General features: G+C 52.3%; 1 long non-coding RNA gene across 1 annotated transcript; it reads left to right on the top strand.

Moving 5' to 3' along the window:
• The first annotated feature begins 270 nt into the window (after nt 1–270).
• LOC135982410 (uncharacterized) lies at nt 271–4,780 on the top strand. Its single transcript, XR_010599757.1, has 3 exons — nt 271–399; nt 2,423–2,686; nt 2,818–4,780. It is a non-coding gene; the product is annotated as an uncharacterized LOC135982410 (long non-coding RNA).
• Nucleotides 4,781–5,009: the final 229 nt, after the last annotated feature.

Below are 5,009 nucleotides of genomic sequence, written 5' to 3'. Positions count from 1 at the left end.
TAAATAGCCGTCCGGAGGAAATTTGTAAACATCTAAAAATGTCCGGGATTTCCCCCCGGACGGCTATTTAAAGACCGAAAAGGGCTGACAGCAGGGTCGGGCCGGACCGAGCAGCTCAGATTGGGCTTCTCCAGCAGCCAAAGCCCCTCCCTGGCTCCCCCCATCCCCTGCAGCCTCAGATCGCCGCGCCGGCAACGCTGGGGGCGGCGGCGTGCTCCGTGAGGGGATGGAGCTAGCAGCGGCAGCCAAACCACCTCCCCCGCTTCCCCCCGCTCCCCTGCAGCTTCAGATCGCCTTGCTGGCAGCGCCGGGCAGGGCTAGGCGCTCCCTGGGGCGCGGAGCCAGACATGCTGCTCTAAGCTGAACGTACATGGGGAAGTCAACTGCAACCTTGCAAAGGTGAGGTAAATCACTCCCTTTCCCCCTCCCCTTGGAGCAAGAGGGGAGTGCATGCATGTGGGGGAATTGTGATTCTCTGAAGCACTTCCTTCCTGGGATGTTCCTGGGATGGTGCAGCTTTTTAATGCAAAGACCCTTATTCACAGCTATGCCTAAGGCCACAATCTATCTCTAATGAACAAGTGCTGTGATAAATGCAAAACACCAACCTAGACTTTGCTTTACAAATGAATGAATTCTAGCATAAAGGAGCTGAAGGAGCACTGTGATTGGCAGCATATAAGAGCACAGATAATGCAGTTTTGCCACTAATCACAATTTTATTGCCAGTCTTGCTATGTTTGGTGTTTTTCTCAAAGTCCCAGCTTCTGAAGTTATGGGATTATGTGACAATCTCAGCTTTTTTTTTTTTAAGGCAAGTTTTTAGCTTTCATAGTTGTGGGGGCCAGGGAGTTGGAGAAGGGGCATGGGATCCCGGGGGGCAGTCAGGGGACAGGGAGCAGGGGGTGGGGGGGTTTGGATGGGTCGGGGCAGGGACCGGAGGGGGGTTAGATGGGTCGGGTTCTGGGGGGGGGGCTGTCAGGGGGCAGAGGTGTGGAGAGGGGTTGGGGCAGTCAAGGGACAGGGAGCGGGGGGGGTTAGATGAGTTGGGGGTTGGGGGGGGCATTCAGGAACAGGGAGCAGTTGGATAGGTGTGGGAGTCCCGGGGATCTGGCGGGGGTATGGATAGGAGTCAGAACAGTCAGGGGACAGGTAGGGAGTGGGATCCTAGGGGGGCAGTTAGGATGGGGGGGTCTCAGGAGGGGGCAGTCGGGGACAAGGAGAAGGGAGGCTTAGCTAGGGGGTGGGGTTCCGGGGGGCGGTTAGGGGCAGGGGTCCCGGGAGGGGGTGATCCGGAGACAAGGAGCGGGGGGGGGGGGGGTTGGATGGGTTAGGGGTTCTGTGGGGGGCAGTCAGGAGGTGGGAAGTAGGAGGGAGTGGCTAGGGGGCGGGGCTACCCCCCCATAGAGTGTCCTCTTTTTTGAAAGTTCAAATATGGTAACCCTAAAGATACGCAACTTCAGCTATGAGAATAGCATAGCTGAAGTCAACGTATCTTAGATCGACTTACCTCCCGTCCTCACGGTGCGGGATCGACGGCCGCGGCTCCCCCGTCGACTCCGCTTCCACCTCTCACTCTGGTGGAGTTCTGGAGTCGATGGGGAGCGCGTTCGGGGATCGATTTATCGTGTCTAGATGAGACACGACAAATCGATCCCCGATAGATCAATCGCTACCCGCCGATTCGGCGGGTAGTGTGGACGTACCCGAAGATGTATTGCTGTGCTCAGGAGTGCAGCGCTTGTAATGCTAGGAGGTGATTGTGATTGGTGCAGATGATGCACTCTGAATGTATAAGAAAATTGCCTGTTCCTTTGCAGGGCTGTGTTTGCTTTGAGTTAATGGAATAAAGATTGCTTTCAAACCAAAACAATTCTTTTCTTAAAAAACAACAACCAGAGGAGAGAGACAAACAAAAAAACATGTCGGCACTGTGGGGAGTGGGAGAAGGGAGGGTCCCAGGAGGAGGTGGGGTCCCAGGATGGTTAGAGAGTTGTGTATGTCCAGGGATCATATCCAGCCTTCTCCTTTGGAGTATAGTGCAGCGAGTACTCTACTTCAGCAGGGCTAAACTGCAGAGGGATAGGTGTTGAGTGCAGTGGGTACTGGGAGTCCGCAGGGCTGGACTGTGAGGGGGGAGGAGTGGAATGCTGCGGGTACAGACTAGAGCCAGGATGTTGATAAGAGCGTGTTGGTGGAGTCTGGGGGGCGCATGGGAAAGAGTTTTGTGACAGCAGCTGCAGGGGAGGGCGAGCGTGGAGCTGCTCGGTTTGCAGTGCTAATAGTGCCTGGAGTGTGTCCGCTTGGCGCTCCATAACATTTAAGAGCCACCCCATGGCTTCGTTCTGGTGTGCCATGTTCTCCTTTTGGTCCCTTTTCTCACTGTCCCGACACTCCTTCAATTCTTGTTTTTCATCCACAGAGTGCATCATGACCTCACGCAGAAAGTCCTCTTTAGTTCTTCGTGGCCGCTTTCTAATTCTATGCAGCCGTTCAGCCAGCGATAACAAAGAGGGAGGCTGGGCTCCCAAGGTCATATCTGTGAAGCCAAAATGCAACTTTTTACAGAAGCAGTATTGTTTGCAACACACGGACTACTGATTTAAAACACAGCCACTACTCACATACCTGTCACTATCTGGCTGACCCCAGACAAGCACACATGAGTCACAAGACCCCCAAAATGGTGAGTAACCACAGGGGCAGGGGAAATCAGTGTTCCAGGGCCGTATTGTACACTGGGCATGTGGCTCTTGGGGAGAGCCTGCACGGTAAGGGGGGGCCTTATAATCATTACTGTCCCCACATTTTCCACAGGCTGTGTTCATTATAGAAGATATCTCGCTGCTGAGGGTGAGCAGGGAATCAAGGAAGAGCCTTCTCCAAGACTGCGGCTTCCGCCCCGGCCCTTATGCGGTCGCCCGTGTGCAGGAATGGTCCGTCCCCCCAGTGACGGCAGAGTGGCATGGGAAAGTTACCCTTAATGGGGCAAGAAACAAAGCAGCTCTGCCAAAGAGTTTCCTGGAGATCTCTGAGGCAGATTCCCGTGAAGTGAGGGAGTCAATCAACACCATGTTCCACCACTCAGACTAGGCATGTGGTGGTACGTGCATCATACAGACACAAGCCTGTTTTCTGCAACTCTCCTGCCCCTAACAACTCAATTCAGCAATTCCCAAAATCAAAGCCACTTACCAGGGGCCTCCTTTACTGTTTGCGCTTTGCCAAGATCCAACAGCTGTGACTGGCTAGCCTCCTCCGGGGTAGAGAAGAGCTCCTGGCTGCATGCATCTCTGACCTCCGAGTTGTCCTCTGCCTTTGGGTCCCCCTCCCACTCCACATTCTCGTCCAAGATTTCCTCCTCCTGGCTCAGTCCACTCTTGACTGGCACGCAAGCCACCAAAGTATTCACAGTGGCCTTCCCAGTAGAGGTGGGGTCACCACTGAGTATCACGTCCAGCTCTTTGTAGAACCAGCAGCTCATGGGTGCAGCACCGGAGCAGCGGTTTGCTTCCCGCGCCTTGTGGTAGGGGTTCCGCATCTTCTTCACTTTGACCGTGCACTGCAGTGTGTCCCGGTCATGGCCCCTTTCTGTCCTGCATCATGAAATCTGTCCATAGGTATCATAATTCCTACAGCTGGAGCGCAGCCAGGACTGGACAGCCTCCTCTCCTCAAATGCTGATGAGGTCCAGCAGCTCGGCATTGCTCCAAGCAAGGGATCGCCTGGTGTGTGGAGCAGGCATGGTCACATGGAAAGATGTGCTGAGACCACTGCGCGAGTAACTGAGCAAACAGGAAGGGGACTTTCAAAGTTAACAAGGAATTTAAGGGGTGGGGCTCACGGTTGGTCACCTGAGGGCAGGACAGTAGAGTTCAAACCGATGACCAGAGAGGCGAGAACAGGCATTGTGGGACACCTCCTGGAGGCTAATCACAACGCTGTAATCAACCAGGGAGTTTACAATAGCACCGCGGCGCTGTAGCCCTGGCGTAGAAAGCTGTACACCTCTTATCGGGGTGTTTTTTTACAGCACTTCAACTGTGCAGTTTCTGCACACTAAGTGGCTTGACAGTGTGTACACCTCGGGAGTTACAATGCAAAAAGCTGCTTTACTGCACAGAAACTTGCCAGTGTAGACCAGGCCTTCTAGTGTGGTGGGCTAGTGTGGATGGGTCCAAAACATGTTTGATGGTAGTAACACTAGGTGCAATCCCCAGAAAATTATTTAGGAGGTAATGTTCTTAGATGCCAATATTCTACTTCATTTATTGAAGTGCTGGGTATATCGGGTTACCTAATTCTTTCCCATCTCTTCCCTACCACAACCCTACAGAGAGATAAATACCAAAGAGATGGAAGTTCAGTTTGTAAAAGAGAAAACTCAGTCTAAATCTCATACATTTCTTTAAGTTATCGTAACCCTTTCTGACCTGAGTGGTTAGCTAGCATTCGCGATCTGGCAGGGTGTCTCCATTAGGAGGAGAAATTGATGATAGAGTGAAGTATTTGGTGGAGGGCAATCCTGTTTATTTACAAAGAATGTTCACAAAGTCCTCTTTCCCTGAAACCAGTAAGAAGCAAACAGCAGGAGGCAGTTTCTTTGCTCATAGTTGCAAGCCTCTTTCCAGCCAGCACTCTGCTCAAAAAGCCTTCTCTCTTTGCATAATGACAGGTTTCAGAGTAGCAGCCGTGTTAGTCTGTATCCGCAAAAAGAACAGGAGTACTTGTGGCACCTTAGAGACTAACAAATTTATTAGAGCATAAGCTTTCGTGGACTACAGCCCACTATGCATCCAAAGAAGTGGGCTGTAGTCCACGAAAGCTTATGCTCTAGTCTCTAAGGTGCCACAAGTACTCCTGTTCTTCTCTCTTTGCTTTCCCTCAGGGCTCTGGTTCAAGTGCTTCTTTTGCTGTTTTCTGGCTTTCAGACTGATTTCTCTTGGCTCTTTGCTAGCCTCACCATCTGCTCTCCGGTTCTGTTTTTTAATTCACCACACAGACAGCTA

This window comes from Chrysemys picta, chromosome 3 (assembly GCF_011386835.1).
Source record: "Chrysemys picta bellii isolate R12L10 chromosome 3, ASM1138683v2, whole genome shotgun sequence".
Lineage (NCBI taxonomy): Eukaryota > Metazoa > Chordata > Testudines > Emydidae > Chrysemys > Chrysemys picta.
This window is presented reverse-complemented; position numbering and strand designations above follow the sequence as displayed.